Genomic DNA, 23,266 nt, shown 5'->3' on the forward strand with positions numbered 1-23,266 from the left:
ATTCAGTTTCAGTCATAAAAGAAAAGATGAAACATTTGAGTCAAATTTTGGATTCAAGCGATTGAATGGGAAACGTCCAAAACAATTTCTCAGTTTAATTTGATTTTGATATATATGAAGCACAAAACTCACCATTGAATTCACGGAAATCGGGTTGAGGAGTATTAACACTTACAGTATTCTGTTATTTTCACTGTTGCCAAATCTATCACTACAATTCCATAACACCAGTTATATTTAGGGAACGCAGGACTTAAAAATTAAAACAGAAAGAAAGATGCAAAATTTTCTACTTTTTTTAATTGTCTAATTTTCTATTTTTTTTCTGGTTTTGTATTTATTTAATTGCATGCAAATTTCATAATTATTTCATTTATAAATATTTCATTTATTATATATAACAATTCTGATACATGATACATATTCAAAAATCTTTTTTTCATTAGTAGATTTCTAAAATAAACGTACATATTATAACAATAATACAGGTAAAAACATTTAAAAATTTATAAGTACAACTTATCAGCATTTTTTTAAGATTCAAATATATCAGTAGCGTGGATTTTATCACTTATAGTCCTATTATTAGCACAAAGGTAATAGATAACATTATCTGGAGATATAAAGATGAATGAAGCACTTTGAAATGATTTATTGTTTGTAATCTTTTGCCCGTTACGCTTTCCACCCACTGGAGTAATGTAAGTTATTTTAATTTTCTTTTTAATTCCTCGTAGTTTTCGATCTTTTAAACATTCAATTTATCTGACTTTTTAAAAGTGTTCTTTCAGATAACCTGTTTTGAATTTAAATAGCCAATTGGAAACGAAAACCAACTGTTATGATATTATGAATTATTGCGTTGTTTTGCAGTATCTGTAGAAAGTATTTCTATGATTTAAAGCTCAAAAATCTTGGTGTTTGGAATAACAAATTTAAATGAATTATAAAAAGCAGACTTTGATTGGTATTGTTAAATTAAAAAGAGTAATAATTATTTTGATAAATCGATTTATGGATTAGAAAATAATCTCACACCACGCACGACATGTTAATGTATACACTTCATAAAATTAGAAATTAAAACAAATTTCTACCAAATTTTTAATTTTTAAAGACTAATAATATTGTTCTTAGTTTTGAGATTTAGTTAATTTTTTTTTCTTATAACTAATGTCTTTGCTGTTTTAACTTTGATACTATAATTAAAAAATTGAGATGTAAATTTAAAATAAAATGATTTTATAGAATATATAAAATAAATATATTTTCATTGATCTTGTTTTTATAATTATATGATTTCGTCATCTGCGTTTTACATTAAAATTATATTATCTTATCAATGTAAAATTATATTATTAAAATTATATTAAATTAACTTATATTTTACTTTTATTTGTTATTTTTTTATAGAATAATTTCATTTCCTTATTTTTGCCATACATTTTGTGATTCATTTTTCACATGGAAGATAAATATACTTAATAAGTGAGAACAAAGCTTTCATTTTACTTGACATGTTTCATGCTTTTTTTTAGTTTAAATTATACAAAAATGGGTGGTTTTATTTGTTTTTTTTTTTTTTTTTTTTTTTTTGCATACTGTATAACGATCTGAAGGTTGTTTGCAAAATTATTTGCTCCGTATTACAATACAATACATTATTAGGACAATCATCGCCATTTTGCAAAATGGAAACAAAATATTAGTAAGATTCATTAATAAATATAATGATAAGTTATAAAATATTTCGAATAGTAAAATATAGGTAAAATTTTATTTTTAAAAAAAATTGAAATTTGAATGTTCGGAAAGGAAATAATAGCATATTGTTTGACTCAAATACCTTGTTATATAAGGAACAATTGAAAAAGGAAAAAAATGTTAAAGCAATAAGATAAAAAAAAATAAGAACAATGGTTTTTAAAAGTAAATAAATTTTCAGAACTCTAGAAATAATAAAGGTGAATGTTTGCGTCCATGTGTGGTAATTGTGTGTTATAGTATTATTAATTAAATTGTTTGATTTAAGGTAACCGACTACGTTCGAAGGAATATTTTTGAACAATTGGATTTTTTAAAAACTATTTATGGATTTTAGACGTATTGTTAATTATAAACACTATAAATACAAAAAAAAATTATTTGGAAATATAATATATTGTATTTTGAGAAATAGGAAAATTTTGTATTAAATTTTAATGAAATTTAACCAAAGCAGTTAACACTCTACACAAAATTGTAATGCAGCAATCTTATTTTTCTTTGTACACAAGTTATAGAATATAATGATGAATGAAATGAACCAAAATCTAAGAAACATTTTGAGATGCAAAGAAATTATGGGTAAAAATATACGTATATATACATTTTTTTCCATAAATTTACAGCTTAATTTTTCTAAAAACACCTAGAAATGAAAAAGTATTTCACCAGCAATAAAACTTTTAGTTCATTTCAGTGCCCACGGTATTTAAAACACACGCTGAAATTTTTATGTAAATACTTTTATTACTTTTTGAGATATCATGTTAACGGTGGATAATTTTTATGAAAATTAAAGTTTGAGAAAATTGAAGTTAAATAATTTTTTAGCTAAAATTTTTCTTTAAAATTCTCCTGAATGATAGGTCAAACCTTCCTTTTCCTAAAAAATACTATTTTGGAAAGAGGAAAGCCTAAACTACAAGAAATAATAATAAAAAAAGAATTCGCCAATGTGGTCGATAACCAGTGTTTTCAACGTAGTCGGATACCTTAAAATTACATAGTTTGGCACCGACTGCTTCGAAGGATGAAACTGTGATAATAGAAGCGAATTTTCTGAAATTTTAATTAATACTGTTACAGAAAATCAACGCAAATCCACTTTAGACTATTCAGGGTGAAAAGACAGAGTTTTTTAAGAATATTAATGTTCTTCTGCTCCCACGTGGGCATTAAGGGAAATGAGCAGGCCGATACTCTTGCCAAGGAGGCATGAGTAATGAATCCCACTCCTCTACCTACTGCTCTGGATGCTAACGCCGTGGCAAGACAGAAGCTCTGTAACAGTCGAAATTCTCCCTAAATTATAAAAGAGATTAATCTAAATTATAAAAGAGACGTCACAACCTCTATTGTAAGACTTAGAGCATAGCACCTGAGGGGCATAGGGATCATGATGGATGGTTCCAGACTCTTTCAAAAATGCAGACACTGTCCAGACGAGCAGCTGGATCCGGAGTATATTTTTAGCTACCACTCTATTATTTCAGCCCTCTTCAAAATAGATATTGACTGCAACATGGATATTCTTTATTCCGATAAAGCTGAAGATGTGGCCAGGGCTGTTTTGCATGCTTTCGGCCCAATCTAATGGCCCCCCTCTCTCCCTTTTTTATTTTTATTGCAGTCATCATACGATAACAACAACAACAGCCTATAAGTTTGTTTATATTAATGGCGTAGTTCTTTACATCTTCGTGACAATATGCATATGAAAAGTAGGTGAATGTAGGGGAATTATAAATGCAAAGTATATAAATGCAAAGTTTATATTCCTTTCAGATTTAGGTCTTCTAATACTTAATGCTTAAATTAATTAATATTAAGATTAATAAGATTAAAGCATTGCGAAGCGAGTTTAAATCTTTATATTTACTTATTACTTCTCAAATAGAGTCTTGACCTTTTAATTTATGGAATTTTTAAATGAGTTCATGAATCTTGATCAGATAGAACCAGAGTTATCTGTTGCTTATTTTTCTGTGTTTTGTCTTCGAAAAAAAAATCACAGACATACACACACATATGTTTTTAGAACATAATCCAAAATTTCCTTAAAGGAAAAAAAAATATATCTTCTCATTATTCTCTGCCATATTCTTCTTCTTGTTGTGTACAGCAACCTGTTACCAACCTGCACCAACCTGTTACCACTGAACGTAGCAGTATCAACAGGATTTGTTGTGGTCGAGTTCTATCTTTGAAATAGTCCGCCCATAAATCTGACCAATTCACCAGACGTCTTCATCGAGGTAGTTGGTCCTAACCACAAAGTGGTCAATCACTGACCTTCCTCCTCTTCTTCCCATTCACCTATCTTTCAATTAAACAAGGAACAGGCCATCACTTAAAGAAAATCTCCCCCAAATTCTCGATTCATAATAACAGAAATCCAAACACTTCTAAATTTTAAAACAGTTGGTAAAAAACTGACAATTTTTAACATCATGTCCTTCAGTGTTTTAAGATTATCTGGTGCCATCAGTACAGCACTTCGGTCATCATTTTCAACTTTCAGATTCTTTCTTAATTCCGCAATGTCTATGCATTGCTTTACTCTAACACAATATTGGATGGGTGGACAAAAGATAGTATCAGTTCAAGCAGTCCTTCATTGTTTTAAGATTATCTGGTGCCATCAGTACAGTGTTTAAGTCATCATTTTCAACCTTCAGATTCTTTATTAATTCCGCAATTTCTATGCATTGCTTTACTCTAACACATTATTGGATGGGTGGACAAAAGATAGTATCAGTTCAAGCAATATTATTTTAAAAATTATTTAGTTAACCAAATGTATACATACAGCATAGTTTAATAACAAATTCATTGTTCTAAACTGTTCAAACGATTGGTAGCAATTTTTTATTACCTTTCTCCATTTCATTTATTTATCTCAATAAAATTGCACGATTTGCAGTATTTCTTTCAATTATAATAGCTCTCTCCTTTTGTTGTTTTGGAACGGGAATTCGAATTATGTTCGAACGGCAAAATGAGAATTTCGCCCATACCCTCTTTTCCTATTATAGTCCATTTAGTAAAATTTTGAATCAGAATTAATTTGCAAAAAAACTTAATTTCAAAACTGATACTAGAGTATACTTCGTTCTAAAAAAATTCGAGTAATCGTTCTCTCTCTCTCTCCAACACCGATCAAGTATCCATATTGACAGAACTTTCGACATCTTTGTTTTTGATGATGCACCAAATTCAATATTTTTATCTTGCGTGCTGTGATGAATAACATAAGAATAATTTCCTGCATATTCCTTTAAATCCGAATAGCTTTATTTATTATTTTCATTTAATATCATTGTGATGGATAAGATGATGGGTAAGGTGAACTACTTTAAAATTAAGACAAAGGCTTTTATTTCATGCCGACATGAGAGATTGATAATGTAGGTTGATTATTGCATATGCGTTCAATATTGATTTTTACAAATATGCAAATACAAATTACAGTTACAGCTAATATATAGATATGAAAAAACTACAGTCGGAATGATGATGGATAATCACTGAGATTCCTATCCGAAGTTTTCCTGGTGTGCTTCTAATCATTAGATCCCTACAATATATAAAAATTGTGTTCGAAAAAGGTTTTAATTTTTGTTCTATATCACATGAAAATCATATTATATTAAATCATTGAAACATTTCTTTGAAATTATAGCTACTACATTTTTAAATCTACATATTGACTACGCTTATGGACCAGAAGACGAGGTTTTGCATACACAAATAATTTATTTTTGCATTTAAGACGAAGATGGAATATAAATAAAGTAACAGAAAAATATGCATGCAGCACATTGTGCCATGAATACAGAATCCAAACTACATCAACATTGTCCTTTACAACTTGCAAATTCAATGGCATCTGAAATAAAACTGATTACCATATACAATAGAATTACATAAAAATAATAACGAAGTACACGGGGAAATGCACAAAAGAATATAAAAGAAAACATTATTAGAATACAAACATAATCAAAATACATATATATCCAATCACTACTGAAATACAAACTTAATTTTATTTATATGCGATACTAGAATATGGAGAAATTAATGAAGCGTTCAAAGTGACTCACTAATCCTCACAAGAAATATGATCAAATATACATTAATTTGAAAGGTTGATTTTGTAGTAGATCATAGTTAACGTTAGAAATAATATTAATTTGATGTATATCTATTCTTATAAAATATTTACATCGCCATGGTCATAAGTCATTCCATTATTTCAAAACTTGAATCTCCTAACTGGCTAATTATTTTTATTGATTTTGTTGTCAAAGAAATGATATTCTGAAGTTAAATAAGCGACAGTTTCCTAAAACTCTACATTCTTTGCTTTTTACTTTTCTATTTTACATTCTTGATAACAGGCTCTTCGGAACATTCACCAGAAATAATGAACGCCTTGTCCTCATAATTGGCTAATTACATGACATACTTCGGTTTGGACAGCCGCCCTTTTATAGGTTCCCCAGCAGACACAGAAGGTTCTCGAATAATCAACATAATTCACCTTCTAATAGCGAAAATTTCTTAAGATTTCAGCACCATCCATTTTACACCGAAGTTGCCAAGCTTGTCGTCAAACGCGAGCTTCATTCATTGGTTCGACATCCAATCAGAATCCTATGAAGCTGTCCGTAAAACTATTTTTCAACGAAGGAACTGATTTTGCTGGGAAGAAATATTACAGATTCGTATTAATACGTTATTTTACATTACTTCATGTGTTTAAAACACATATTTTAATATTAGTTAATATTTATATTTAGCGCCATTCCAATCGAAAATTTTTAACGAAAACAATTTCCATGCGTTTCTCATGCTGCCTGTCGTGGGTGAAGCTAAACTTCCGAGAGGCACACTTTCTCCTGATATATTGATAATTATCTATTTCTGATGAAAACAGATTCTTAATATTTAAGGAAAACTCGATATCAGTGCATTTTTATGTGAAATAATTTCACGCAATTATGTGAAAAATCTTATAAATCATATTTTTATTCAATCGCACCACATCTTTCACGTCAAAATCTCTATTGTTTGCAAGATGAGCGGAAACTTTTCTGTTTGAAGACATCTGAAATTAAAACTAATCCCTCGAATGTAAAGCAATTTCATAGAGGGTGTTCCTGAATTCATGGGCCGAATTTCATAAGGGTATGTAAAATATGTATAAAGAAGCATTTTTTGTATAGCAATGTGGGATCGAAAATGAAAAGTTTCTGCGGAAAAAACAAGAAATGCCGAGGAAATGAAGAGGAATCTCTTTTCTTACATATTATTTTAGTAGGTGCACAAATGCGCCATCATCAGCATCAATACAGGCCTAGTAGCGTCTAGCAAGTAATTAGCGTATACGCTTTCGAAGATGCCAGGTATTCCATGAAAGTTTCGCAATTAAGTTTTTATCAGAGTCATTGGAAGTCTGGTAGAAACTACATTTTCCCACCTTGCTTGCACTTACTTACACTTATTAGTTCCGCCTACACTTTTCATTTCCGACACTATATCGCTATAAAAATGCCTCTTTATATGCATTTTACATACCCTTAAAGTTTGGCCCATGAATTTAGGGATACCCTGTATAAATTTTTTATAAGACAAGGAGAAATTAATTTTACAAAATAAATTATCAACAAAAATCACCTATGAAATTGTTTTGATGTTATCTAAACCATAACAAGAAACTCCTTACAACCATGAAAATTGATTAAATAAAATGTTATTAATGTTCATTTGACAGTTAAATGAACAGTCAGAAATAAGTAAAATGACACTCACAAGAAATAATCTTTTATTAATTAACATTATGATACAGTCGACAGCAACAAAAAGGATAAAATGAGCATCTATGTAACTCTTTTATTCATTATCACATCTTCACAAAACTGGTCCCGACGTAAATGACTGGAAAGAATAGATTTGTCAAAATCAACAAACTCATTAATCGGGTTTTTAACATAGTTCACGAACTACTATCTTGAAATTTTTTTCCATTACAGTTATCAACGTGTTTTGCTGAATCGATTTGTTGTCATAAAATTAACATAGTTATAAATGTCTTTGGAATTTTGGTAATAATTTCGAGAGCTATTGATATTTTTCATAAAATTGATGTTCCGATGATAAAAGAGTTGTATGATCTTCGACGATATTTCAGACACTACTACATATTTCTCAAATATTTCTCACTCACTAAAAGAATTCTATCATATTTCATAAATATGATTACGAAATAATTGTATAAATAACAAAAGTTTCATATTTTTGTATGAATTTTTAAATAAGTATGAGGGAATAAAAGGTGAATGGTAGCATAGTAGAATATTTGCATGGAAGCAAAACTGACATGCTGAAATACAAAAAAATTGTGCTCATACCCCAAATAGCTGCCGAAATATTCTAAAAAATTGTAAACGTACACTTTTTAGGGACTGTATACTAAATTTATTTGTATCAATAGATCTTGTCTCCGAGAAACAGGAGCATCAACAATTATATAATGTCGCAATTGGCTAGATATTAAATTTATTGTCAGAGCAGACGATTTTAATTTAACATGAATTTATGTTCCTTTTTTTAAAAATTAATGTTTCTTTTTACTCAAAAGATATAACAATTTGGTTGTAGGTATATTGACTGTAAGTATAATCAATTTTTACTATTTAAAAAGTTATCATTAGTAAGAAAATGAAGTAACAATCTATATCTGCATCATTCCTTAACATTCAATAAGTTAATTAACGTTAAAATAAGAAAAAAATAATTTCAATTTAAATAATTGCAAAAAAATTTAATGTTTAGTTAAATTTTATAATTTAGTTTTTTTATTATGATTTATATACTTAATGGCTTAATGTTGAGAGCCTATTCCTAAATTTCTTTGATTATATTAAGGATACTTTTAGAATATCCTTAAAAATTTCTTCAGAATTATAAAGTATTACCCTCTTTGCAGGTGCATTTCTGTAAAAACAGAATTCTGAGCCACTAGTTAAAAAAAATCACTTTGAGATTTGTTTGTATTTGTTCGTCTTATTTGTAGCCATTTCGAAAAATTACTCTGTTATTCTTTCAGCAGGTCTTCATACATCTATTTTCCCTCCTTTTGTTTCAAGGATTAGCTTTAGCAAGATATAATACAATACACAGGTTACAGATTGCATATCAGACAAGAAATAATAATATAATAAAAATGAATAAAATATATCACGTAATCCTTCAAGAATTTCCAGAAAATCCACAATTTTTCTATATCCTACCAAATTACGCTTTAGTTAAGCGTCTTCGTTTATAGCATACGTTCCAGTATACTTTTTAAATCTCATCTCTTTTGATGATAGAATTTAAAATTCGGTTAAGAATAGTTTAGATGTTAAAAATACGAAAGGAATTTTACTTTTCTAGCATGTTACATTTAGGGTTTGATGTTTTTTCAAACCCAGTTTTGAAAAACCGGTCTTTTGAAGTAAATCAGTCACATTTAAAAATAGGTTTTTAAAATGAGAAAACCGGTTTAAAGAATTCATATTCTTAAGGTGTATGTACACACTTGAAACTTCGAAAATTGTTCAAAATATCGAATATTTTTTTTATTGCTTAATAATGTTCTCTGATTCTTTAGCTTTCAAACCGATACCAAGATGTTGTCAATATACGAAATATTTCTCGAGTTATAATTATTTTTCTTGTGGTGCTTTCATTAAAAACTCTAGTTACGGTGTTTTTAAAACTCATTTTATGAAGAATGATATTTTTCTATTATATTGCTTCATTCAAACAATCAAAACTCAAAAAGAAATGAACCAAATACAGTTATTTATATATCAAAATAATCTGTATGAAATAGCAAATGTTTTGTGCCTCAATCAAAGTTATATTTATAGAAATAAATTTTTAATAGCTATTTAAATGTTAAAATTACAGAAAAAATCTCGCTTTTTCTATTCATCGTTGATGAAAAAATTGTTTTAAAAAACTATACATTTTTATAACTTGATTGAGGCAGACAACATGAAGACTAATATTAGGCATAATTTCCAACTAGAATTGTGTGTCTGTACAAATTAGAAATGAAGATATCATGTTTTAAAAAAAAGGATAATTAACTCATTAAATATTATTTAATTAATTAATAATTAGTGTAATATGGTTTTTTCTCACTGAAATGAGTTTAAACAGATATTAATAACCTACTGTGAAAAAACTGGATTTTTAAAGTTAAAATTAAAAAAAAAATCTTTAAGTGTATACGTACACCTTAAGTAAAAATAAATTTAAAACTTATTTGATTTGCTATTCATTCTATGCAACGGGAAGCAAACACATTTTTTTCAACGTTGCGAGTTGCCTTGGCCAGTGCTTATGCAATCTGTACTGCGCAACTGCACCTGCGTGCATAGAAAAAAACGTGATTAACTGATTTATTTTATGTTTGTATATGTATATATGCGCAATCCGTCACGAGTCACGACAGGTTCGCTTAATATTGTAGAGTGGAAACTGGAAACAAAAATATGAAGTTGTTATATATGGCAAAAATAATGTATGTATTAAGTATGTTTCTATTTTCTATTTTACATTTTAAAACATTAATTTTATTATATAAATTTCTTCTCTCAAAAATTAATGTAAAATAAAAAAGTTCTGCTTCTGTCTAATGGGATTTTAAATAAAAAACAGTGTGTTAAAATAATCCATATTTTCTTTCGCAACGTTTCAACATAAATTATTTCTTTACCAGGCTTCGTAACCAGATTAAAAAAAGATGCGCATTTTTATTTTTTCAAAATTCAAAAAAAAAATGTAGATTAGATTATTTTAAATTACATTAATATTAAAATTTAAAGCAATAAAATTGTAAAATGAACTTCAAAATTATTTATTTCATAACTTTAATTTCATTTTAAGATAAAAATAAATATGTCAGAAGTTTGGGATAGTTTAAAAAAGTTAGGGATAGACAAGGCAATCTGCAATCATTATAATAAAATTTTAAGCTGCAAAGGGTCATTTACGAGCAATCTACATAATCAGTTGAAAGCAGTTCATAAAATAATTTTCGGAAAAAAATCAAAAACGATCGGCGAAGAAGAAAGTCTTGGATATTCCTCTTCTTCTTTTTCTTAAAAAAATATTTTGAAATTTATAAAAATGAAAAGGAGCAGTTTAAAAGAAATCATATCAAAATTTCAGCAATGGATGGATTTTTCATTAATAGCATTACAAACAGTCCATTCATACGAGAGTCTCTTCAAGTACAAGGATATTGATGACCAAGAAACAACTCTAGAGTAATGGATCTCATTAATGTTTTTTATGGCAATGCTAAACATGAAACTATTATTGAATTAGATTCAATAAAAAGAAGGAACAATTGTCTATAACTTTATACGAGTGGACAAGTCAAAAGAAATCAAAAAAGTTTAAACATTAATGTACACCCCTTGGCAGAATATTCCAATTTGGTATTAGTGCTGTTACGAATCTGTGAGGCGGCTTCCCAGCATAGTCGGTTCCATAGCAGGTCCCAGAGCTTGGCGACAAACTTGGCGACCATTTGGCGACTTGGTGACTTTGGCGCCAAAATAGATTATACCCGAAGCATCGAGAATTTTCCCAATTCGTCCAGTAGGAACGGAGATACGCCTCGAACGTTCCTGATTGGTTGAGAGGCTTCTAGCCCCGCCCCCTCAGACCTATAAAAGGAAGCAGTCCTGCCGCTGCCGGGTCGTCGTCACATTTCCATTTCGGTCTCCAGCCATGGAAGGAGACGGACGTTCTGATAGCAGATGCTCAAGCAATCTCTCAACGAGCAGCTCAGGCAGAAATCGTAGAATTATGGTAGTAGGCTTTAAAGGTGATGATGATGATGATCCCAATTCCCATAGGGGAAGCAACAAGTCAAGGAATGTCGCAAATCCCAGGGCTTGTAGTCTTAGTAGCAATAAAGAAAAACAGGGAACTTCAGATTTATTGAACACTCCTTTTAGGGAGGAAGTAAGAAAAGCTATGGCAAACATAAGAGCTAGGAAAAACACCGACGGCAACTATCCCAATTTTGAGATCGATCTTGCAGTAAAGGATGATAAACAAATGGAAATTGATAACACATCCCAAGAAAAACACAAAATGGATGATGATAACTTTCCAACAAGTTAATCCCAAAAAAGCAGCTAAGATCAAGAAAATTGAGGAAAATGTTGAAAACATGGACACATCTAACAGATATGAAGTACTTAGTGAAAACCAAGAAAAATCTATTAATAGGCCCGCTGCAATAAATATGAAATTATCAAGCAAATACAATATTACGCTCCAAGAAATCCACAGGAAATTCCCCCAAACAGAAAACAAACTCATCAGAAACATGATTGCAATACACCCAGCAACCGAAGAAGAGAAAACCCAAATCATAGAATTTCTAACTGAAAAACAAGAAGAATATATCTTATCAGAAAATCAAGACGAAAGACCCTTAAAAGTTATTCTCAAAGGACTCCCAATTAACGCAGATAAAGAGGAAATCAAAAAAGAATTTGAAGAAAGAAATTACGTAATCAACAGAATCTCCCAACTTAGAAATTACAAACTGCAGTCCCTATATCCCATTTTCCTGCTGGAAGTCAAGAAAACTAAAAATGCCATCAGCATATACAATGAAAAATCCCTGCTCCACCTAAAAATCAAGATTGAAAGCTACCAAGGAAAATCAACTGCAACAATGTGTTACAACTGTGCAGGGTTCTACCGCTCCGCTAGAAATTGTAGATTAGCACCCAAGTGCATCAAATGCGGTGGAAAACATGCAACAAGAAACTGTAATATCTCTGAAAAGATCAAGGATCCAGTATGCGTTAACTGCAATGAAACTGGTCACATAGCTGCCTGGAAAGGATGTTCCAAATTCCCCAAACTGACAACTAATAATGGAAGACCCTCATATGCAGAAATGACGAAGAAAAACGTTAGAAAACAAGACCCTCAACCCATTCCCCCACCACGAAAACAGAACACGGAACCCACTTTGACAGCAGCTGAAGAACTCCCTTCTCTCCTAGAAACCCTCCAAATGCTTAAAGACCTTAGAGAAATACTGAAAGAATTCCCAAAACTTATTGAAGCAGCCAAGCTCGCAAAGAAAACTGAAAATAAAGAAGAAAAAAAGATGATAATCCTGAACGCACTGATCGGCTAAGTCCCACCAAAAGCAAAGTTAATCCTCTGCAATATCCCAGCTTTCTGATTGGACACCTACGTACAATAGTTTATCCCTCACCGAGCTCCGAAAACCCACTGCATCACCCTCTCCTACTGCCCTGACAACCTGCTTTCCTATTGGCCGAGACAGCTCTCCCACTCTCCCTCACCTCCAAAGACCAAAATTGTTTGAAGTTCCAAGCCACTTTCTCTCCTTCCACCGTCGAGTCAAGACCCATCACAGTTATCATGGCAAAATACTAAAAGTCAAGTTTCCCACCAGTTATATCATTTAAGGGGATAGTCCTACTCCAAGGACGGGTGCCCCGATAAGCTATCATCGAGATCGCTGCCGGGTCGTCGTGAATTGGAGTCGTGGTCCAGTGGAGTCGAAGAGTAATTGGAAACGACTGTGAAGAACTCGTCTTCCAGGGACTAACGGAGCAGCGACGGAGTAGAGCTTCTGTGTATACTGTTGTATGCTGCTGTGTGTGCTGTTGTTGCTGCACGTCTCGGCTGAATATAATCGTTTTTTGTGCTGTATATAGTTGTCGTCTTTGTACTGTCCTGTGTGTCTTCGTGTAAATAAACGTCGTTGTTTCATTTTCTACTGCCACCTGGCTGATTGAGTGTTCTCCACACCATATAACTCCCACTATCCAAACGAACCCCGGAAATTTCGTAACAGTGCCAATAGCTCGTTCCTGTGATTCTCAGAAAACATTAGAATTGTTATATGAAAGGCTACGAAATTTCAATTTAAATATAGAAACTACATAATAGCAATAACAAGTGATGGTGCTGCTGTTATGAAAAAATTGGCAAATTATCATCTGGCATCATCAAATTATCATTATGGCGTACTATTCACACGCCATTCACTTAGCAGTTAATGATGCATTATATAAACATAAAGAAATAGCTGAAGCCGAAATAAAGGTTTCAAATGAGGAATCGGAAGATGAAAACGAATACAAACATAACGATTAGAAAAGTTCTCTTTATTATGTTTGTAACCGAGAACTTTCAATTCCTATTTTGTCTGACAATTACAAACAATCAGTTTCGCAAATTAGAACATTTTGTAAGTTCTTTAGAAAATCTGCAGTAACAAACATTATTCTTCAGAATTATATCAAAAAAAAGGAAAGGAATTAAATTTAATTCTTGTCTGCAAAACAAGTTGGAATGTATGGAGAACATGATTGGAAGATTTCTGGAGTAAAAGAATGTGTTGTTTTGTCATTGAATGATATTGATTCTTCTTATATATGGGATGCAGCTGAATATCCTAAACTTTTAGAGCTTCATAAAATCTTGGCACCGATTCGTTTTGCAGCTGAAGGCTTAGGGCGAAGAGATTCCAATTTATTAGCAAGAGAAGGCATATTTTAATTTCTGTAAAATGAACTTAAAAATGTAAACACTGAAATAAGTTTGAAATTATATGCTTTAGAAGAACCAATTCTAGAAAAAATTACCAACTATTTTGCTGTATTTCAAAATACACAAAATATTTTAGTTCAGCCAAGAAATCTAGTGTACTTTCTTTAGCTTCAAAAACCTAAATTATAAAGTTGTCTGGAAAGATATTGTCTAGAATAGTTCAACATTTTTATGTGGAAAACGATTCTGATGAAGAGCAAATCGAAGAAACTACTCATCAGAGTAATGCTCTTTTTAAAAGAAGCCATGGGAGAATCATGAATTGATTCTAAGATAAGTTTCTTGAAAACTCTGAAGAAAAACTTACAAATCCAAAAACAATGAAAGCTGAATTTTCATTATTTGAGGTAACGAATAAAACAAAAAAAAAACTTAGATTTGTTATTTTATGCCATGAAAGATATAAAACCAAACTCAGTAGTTATTGAACAAGTATTTTCAATTTCAGGCAATATTTTGTCCAAAATAAGAATAAGACTGACACCGTTAAGTGTATATTTTATGTTTTTTTAAATCCTATTTCCTTAGGTGAAATTAAGATTAGTGAAAATAATATAGATATTATTATAAATTTTTATTTGAATTTTCTTTACTGTGTGTAAGTAATATATACATGTAATCCTTAAATTTTGGCTTTGATATTGATTTTGTTTTTTGTTATTTTATCTAAATTAAATTAAATATTTTTCCCAATCCTACTTTTTGAAAAAAATTCGAAAACCGGCTAAAACCGGTTTTTTGGAAATATTAAATTCGAAAACCGGTTTTTCAAAAAGTAGGTTTTTGTATAAACCCTAGTTACCTTTGTGAGTAATCATGTTTCATATCCAGGAACAGATAGCGTGGTATCTGTTCCTAGATGCTAATCTTCTAGGAACAGATGCCAAACACTATCTTCTATTAGAAGTGGAATTTCGAAATTTGACAGATATATACAAATCTGATGATTAAAGCTATGCAAAATTTCATTAGTCTAGCTTTTTTTTATTTATTATGTTCGGATTAGTTTAGGGGTAAAATAGACAGGCAATATTCAAATTTGAATAAATTTTAAACGCATTTGTTTATTGGGTTAAAGAAGATGAACCACCGGTTCATTTCATATGAGATTTGGCTTGTACACGGAAGATAAGTCAATCATCTAACTCTCCGACCCGCCACGAAGGCACACGGATATAAACCATAAAACTGAATGATCGGACCGCCGCAGCAGCAACATTGGCGGGAACTGTGGTTGAGTCCTAAGGGCCGTCACCGGCCACGGTACAACCCTCCCGAAGGAAGTACGTTCCGTCATCGATTTGAGGAGTCAGATCCCCCCCCTTATTAGTGTACCCTCCAGGGTGGCAAGATCCAACCACCATGCCGGAAGCATCTCATTCTCATTTCGAGGTCCCCCCCCCCGGGTGTTTGTACACGGAAGATAAAGAAACTGACATTAGTGCATATTTTTGAGTCAACCCATGGACAAGAATTCGGAAAGTGGAACTATAAGTCTACCTGAAGCCTCAATTAAAAGAGTACTTGAGAAACATTATTGGTATCTATTTGAAGCATTTAATCCCTCTGATTTTAATAGACGCTTAGCATTCAGGAACTGGTTGTTAATCCAAGTAGACACAAATTCGAAATTTCTTAAGATCATTATGTGGACTGATGAATGCCCACATAATGTTTATGGAAAATGAGGAAGTAAATACACATGCTGAGACATTCACAAAAATTTCCTATATCAATCTGTATATGACCCCTATTTTCGCCGAAGAAACGACGTTTTAAGTGATGTGAAAAATGGCACATATCATTTTTGTTTCTTTATCATAATTCCTTTAATTTTAAAGATATGGTTATACCAGTTTTACAGTTGGTCTTGTTGAAATGGAAAAGAAAAACTTTCTAACTGACCAAATTTGTCAAGAGGGGTCCCATAAAAATTAAAAATGTGCAATTTTTTGAAAATCAATAGCAATTTTTTTTATTATCCTAATTTTACTTTGCATCTTATTTTGAACTGTTCTGGCGACAACCTACACACACACACACACACACAGATATATATATATATATATATATATATATATATATATATATATATATATATATATATATATATATATATATATATATATATATATATATATATATATATATACAGGTATTTTGTAAATAATTTTTCTCACACAAATATTATATATTAATTTATTTAAGAAGAAATTCAGTAAGAAGTAAAATTGGTTCATTGTAACTATCTGTACGCATCCTTGCATCATTTGTGTCTTGTTTGTTCAGTTTTAAATATCATTTAAAATGTTAATGGGAAGTTTTAAAAAAAGATTTTCACAAAACGAAAAATAATTATATTTTTACATCGCATAATTTTTCTAAGTGATTGTTATCAAAAGAAAAAATATGATAGATTTATTACTTTTATTTTCAATTCATTATTTGCCATGTTTTATTACAAATAAAGAAACTTTTACATATCCACATTGTAATATACTGTAACACTGAGGATCTGAATGGCTATGGATGCCTTGCATTGTTTCTCTATTTTGCAAATTTGATTTAGACAAGCTTCACTTTCATTTCGACTGCTGCCAGATTTTCATATTTGTGAAACCCATACCAGTAAACGTTTTGTTCGCTTGTTTTACCAGGTTCATAAATGCCATTCAGATTAGTATGGTATTTATCTCCATGCCACCATCCAGAAAGAAATTTCGTAGCTCTTCCACTGGTGTCTTTGTCTTTTGTAGAGAATCGATATAGATTATGATGTAACAATGAGTCAACTATAAATGAAAAAAAAGACTTTTTTAAAACATTGCTGAACTTAAATGTCATTTTGTGACAATAATAATATGTAAGCTTGTCGTAGTTAAAATTCTTGATTTAAGAGCGAATAATTGTATATACATATGTGGGTGTGTGCGCGGGTGCGAGTGTGTGTAAAACATATATTTTTGAAGCAGAATCGTGACCGAAGAAAGAGACGCTTTTGAGAATTTTGAAACTTTACTTTATTCCATCCCGGGAGGCATAATACAAGCGGGAAGCGACGAGGCGCGTCAAATTACAGCACCACACAAGAGAGTAAAGAGGAAAAATATAATGAAATATTTATCCCCATGATTATATATTGTGAAATTCTGATAGGGATTTCTTTGCATGTATCGATTTAGGTAAGAGGGAAATAGGTATATTTTAAAAGAATTTGTTTAGATTGATAGAATTTTTATCCTCGCTCTCGGAACGTTTAGAAGTGCAGATTTAAGCATTTTTACAGAGCTCGTAGAGAGAAGAATACTACTAGGAAATATTGTACCATACTTTATTTGTAAATAATTCTGTCCTTGGAACACTACTTTTTGAACATAGATACACTGATTTCTAAATTATTTCGTCTTTCTATTACTTACTATTAAATAAAAAAAATCCATCAACTTTTTCCACAATAATCATCACTGCTTCAAAGAAAGCCAAATTATCAATTATTTTGCCTGTATTGTTATTGATAATCCATCACTCAGTCGAAAAATGGAAGATTACCGAATAATTACCACAGTTTCCTGATTTTTCTCATTCTTTGTATACATGTACAGATTTTACAAGTTCCGATGAAGAACTAATGCAAATCGAATTTTATACTCAACTATTAACAATTGTAATTTCTTAAGAAAATCGAGTAAGAATTTTCTTCTTATTCTTCACTACCATATAGTAAATAAGGAGTGATAGGAAAATCTCGAAATTTCCTAATTGTACTCCTTTTAATAAAGTAAATAACTCTGATCAACATGAAAAACGGTCTTAATCCCGTAAAAGGAGACAGGACTCCGCGTTGTTCATTAGCTCTAATTATCACATGTTTTTTTTTTTGTCCTTAAATGCAATTATCTCCTCAGAACAATCAAACTGTTCTTTTAGCAGTATGTTGGCAGAAATCTGAAGTTTAAACATATTACGTATAAACGAGTTGTTCTTTCTGAAAGTTTTCGTTGCTATTTATGTAGTCATTGTCTCCATGTCTCTGAAACTGTGATCTGCTTCCTTATTCTTGAATAACAATCTGCTCCTTATTCTTGAATAACAATCTGCTTCATTATTCTTGAATAACAATCTGCTTCTTTATTCTTGAATAACAATCTGCTCCCTTATTCTTGAATAACAATCTGCTCCCTTATTCGTTAATAACATACTGATAATAAAAATAAATCCATATAAAAAATAAATGAGTTATACTGGTAAAGGAGAGGAAAAAGACAAGCAGACAGCAGTAGAAAATACTGGTTAAGAAGCGGAAAAAGTACAAGATAGCAGTAGAAAATACCGGTAAAAGAGAGGAAAAAGTACAAGCAGATAACAGAAGAAAATACCAATAAAGGAGAGGTAAAAGTGCAAGCAGGCAGCAGTAGAAAATACCGGTAAAGGAGAGAAAAAATACAAGTAGATAGAAGAAGAAAATACCTGCAAAGGAGAGGAAAAAATAAAAGCTGACAGCTGTAGAAAATGCCGGTAAAGGAGAGATAAAAGTGCCAGCAGGAAGCTGTAGAAAATACTGGTAAAGGAGAGAAAAAAAATACAAGCAAATAGAAATGGAAAATTATCTACTAGAAAATAATGTAAAATTTGCCCAAAAAACAGTGATGGGGAAAACCTCTACACCATTCTTGTGTGTGGGGCCATATTCCATGGCCGTAAGTCCCAATTGCATTTGAAGGATGTAAAAAGCAAAAAGGATAAAGAAATATTCTTAAGATAATATTTTAAAATATTATATTATTCATTTTTGTCTGTTAAATTATATCTTTTAAATATTAAGAAAATCGAACGTAATATTCAAGTTGTTTTATTTGTATATTTTCATTTAAAAACGAATTGATTTATCTTATTTTATATGTTTCTTGGTTGGCACTCGCCAAATCTTTAAAGCTACGCAGTTTCGTTTCTGTTGCGTCACTGACCTTCGCTGATGCCTCTTAGCTCACTAAGAATTCATTTATCTGTCGCTCTCAAGCGATTTAGTCCAAACAAAAGTGGATCGAAGCTCGAAGTGTTTAGATTAAGTTTAAATGGTTTCGCATAAAATTTCTCAATCACTGCTCTGTTTTTACATTTTTCCTGCAACTGTGGGGCAATTTTCCATTCAATATTATAAGAAGATTATTTGATGGAATTATTATGCATTCCATTTAAATGTGTGTTCATTTTTAGAATTTGCTGATTAAAGAATTTACATGTGCTTGCTTTTAATAGTGTAATAAAAACATAAAAAGTGGGTTCTTTCCCAAAACAATTCATTTCTATATTAATCTAATTGCTTGGGATTTTATATAAAGAACTTTGAATGATAAAATTATTTTTCATATTTTAACAAATTTAATCACTGTTTTTAAAACAATATTTACATTGTTTAAATCTTTTTTTCTTCTTTCAAACTATTTTTGCATTTATTACAACGAAATGAGACAACTGATATATTAAATCTAATGTATAAAAATCTCGTGTCACGGTGTTTGTCTTCGTACTCCTCTGAAAGGTCTCGACCGATTTTTAGGAAATTTTTAATGTGTATTAAGTAGGTATGAGAATAGGTCATAAAGTATATTTCATTACGCTAGGTAATTAGGGTGTCCCTATCCCGGCATACCACGTTCACCGTACGCTGATGAGATCAACGCTTGCTTGAAATCATCGCCACAGTGGCGTAATGTTGAACAAGTCCAGCTAAAAATAAACATGCGCTTCCAAATGCTACAAGATCCATCTGCTGACACATTCTCGGACCAACTGTTAGATATCGGCGATGGAAAAATTGCTGCCTATGAAAATACTGGATGCATAAAATTACTCACTAATTTCTGTTCTATCGTTGATTCGCAAAATGCTTTCCTTGACCGCATATTACCCGATGTACGCACACAATGTATAAATCATGCGTGGATGGCAGAAAGATCCATTTTCGTGGCAAAAAATGTATACGTAGACGATTTAAACTTCAAGATACAGCAATCGTTGCCAGGAGACTTGGTATATAAATCGATCGATGCAGTTTGTGATGCTAGCGAAGTTGTAAATTATCCAACAGAGTTTTCGAATCACTGGGTTTGCCAGGCATGTCACCACACCTTCTACGACTGAAAGTTGGATCTCCAGTTATTTTACTTCGGAATTTGAACCCACCACGGCTGTGCAATGGCACGCGATTGGTCATGAAAAAAATTGATGAAAAACATTATCGAGGCCATTTTGAATGGCAAATTCCGAGCAGGAAATGTTTTACTGCCACGAATTCCAATAATTCTCACATACGTGCCAAATGAATTCAAACGAGTTCAATTTCCTATTCGATTGGCATTCGCAATGACAATCAATAAGTCACAAGGCCAAAAGATGTCTGTTTGCGGCTTCGATTTGGGCACAACATGTTTTTCACACGGACAATTTATACGTGGCATGTTCTCGCACGGGCAAACCATCGAGCTTATTTGTTGGCTAAAGAGGGACTGGCAAAAATTATAGTACACTTAATTGCTCTTCGAAATAAATATTGATTTTCTTTATTTAATTTTTATACTTTAGGATAAAAAATATATTACTTTTTTCACTTTAAGTTTAATTTTTAAGAGATCAAACAATGTATATGTTCGTTACGTTAATGAAATACATTGTATTGTGAAAATGAATGTTTTTTTTATCGGCGATCATTTTCTTCAGCTCTTCATTCTTCTTTCTATCATAGATCCCATTCCCACACCCTTACAATACATTCGTTATTTTTTAATTAGCAACTAAAATATTCACTAGAAATAATTTATATGACAGAACTATGTTTGCCGGGTCAGCTAGTATATATATATATATATATATATATATATATATATGTCCGAGTCAGCTATTTTTTATTATTAATTAAAACTGAATGAGCTAATGAATCAACGTTTTAAAGGAGGAGTGTTGTCAAGTGACATTTAGTTTTTATATCTGCACATGTTGATTATTATTCTAAGTTTTTTTTTAAAAACATTTTAAGAAGAGAAGTGTATGAAAGTTTAGTCTTTGTTTGTTCACCTACTCATGTATAGCATTAAATAACGAAGTTGAACCTTTTTCATGTTCAATATGATATATTCAATATTGAAAGTGAAAATAACTAAAGAACGTATAATAAGAAGGAATGTTGTTTTTTAATGTTTTTTAGTTTCTGTCATTTGGATTACTTATTTTATTTAGAATCAGATTTTAGAATTTTATTTTGAATCAGTTTATTTTTTTTTTTGCAATTGTTTTAGATTTTTAATATATTTTTAAAAAATGAAGTTCGGAGTGTGAGACGTTTATATATATAGAGAGAGAATGAGATTAAGATTTTATTAGAATAAGATTAAGTTTAAAAGAGGCAATTTTTTTTTTATTCTCACGTAGTTTGATGAATATAACTCTAATGTGGTATTTATTCCAACAGGTGAATATTTATTTGTTGAGTATTCATACCGTTATACAGGTTTAAACGTAAAGTTTTATTATATGGTTTAACAGTTTGTAATTTTTATTATGTCATTTATTGTTTGTTTGTTTCTTATGGCACTTGCCACTGACAAGCCCACTGTTACAAAGACAGCGATTTAAGCCTGAGGGGAACGTCTCTTATTTTTTATAGCAGCGCCAACTAGGGCCAAGAGTACGACTTTGCCACTCACGCATCACTCATTCGCTTGCACAACCCCTTTTTACAGGAGGGCACATTCACACATCTCACAGATAGAACAACAGAAGAACAACCATGCCCAAACCGGGACTCGAGCCCGGGACGCCCAGATCACGGGGAAGACGCGCTACCCCTATGCCAGGACGCCGGCATGTCATTTATGATTATGATAAGGAAAAATATATATGTTAGTGAGAAAAAGGAAGCACGGAGAATGTTTTTTAATTGAAAATTTATAAGGTTTGGAGAAACAGTTTTGGTTTTCAATTAAAAGTGTTGTGGTTATTGTAATATGATACATTATTGCTTCGAAATATGAATATGTTTATAGAAAATTATTAAATATTCATTTTAGGAATATAGCTCTTTTTTTTGAATTTTTCCTGTTTGATTTTATAGGAGAAAGGATGTTTATCTTTCTGTCTTATTTTAGTTGACCAAGACGAGTTTCATTTTGACTCAGAGGCGTTGTCTTATTTTATGATAGTGAAAACGTTATGCTATTAGAATTTTGTTACAGCTTCACGCCGATAGATGGCGTATCTGTCGAGTACAAAGTTCTGTTAATTCCTTTTTTGTATCAGAACGTAGAGTGTGTAAGAACGGTTCTTTTGACCTAGACGAGGCATCCAACTTTGAGAGGTGTCCTAATCTGTAACAGTCTACTTGAAGAGGCACAAAAAATGTGTCCGAAAATAAAATGGTGTTCACCAGAAAGAAATGAGTAATTATTTATAGAGAATTACAAATACTTTTGAATTGAATATGAGATCGGTTTAAAAAATATGAATTTATTGATAGAAAGAGAACGCTTTGGCAGTAGTTTAATTACTTTTAGATGTTAATGTATATTTATTCATTTCATTTATCATATTGGATATATTAATATTTTATGAGTTTTTACCTTTTTTTTTTAAATGAAAGATGTTTTAATGAGACATGTTTTTATGAACATTGTTAGATGTAGTTGTATATGATATGATATGTTGTAACAATTTTGGATGACCTCATGTCTTTAACTTCCTACTAAGTATAAGCTTCCTATTATCGTCCGAAAGGATGTTTTAACAGGTGATTTGTATAGTATATGTAGTGATTATAATAGGAATTAAT

The 23,266-nt window shown here is 31.0% G+C and overlaps 1 protein-coding gene across 1 annotated transcript in view; it reads left to right on the forward strand.

Moving 5' to 3' along the window:
* Positions 1 to 668: 668 nt before the first annotated feature.
* The window catches only part of LOC129972346 (fatty acyl-CoA reductase 1-like), a 69,375-nt gene continuing 46,777 nt past the window's right edge, over positions 669 to 23,266 (forward strand). Inside the window, exon 1 of the mRNA XM_056086453.1 lies at positions 669 to 701. The gene's annotated coding sequence lies outside the window, so the exon portion shown is untranslated. The remainder of the gene's footprint in view (positions 702 to 23,266) is intronic.

This window comes from Argiope bruennichi, chromosome 6 (genome assembly GCF_947563725.1).
Source record: "Argiope bruennichi chromosome 6, qqArgBrue1.1, whole genome shotgun sequence".
Lineage (NCBI taxonomy): Eukaryota > Metazoa > Arthropoda > Arachnida > Araneae > Araneidae > Argiope > Argiope bruennichi.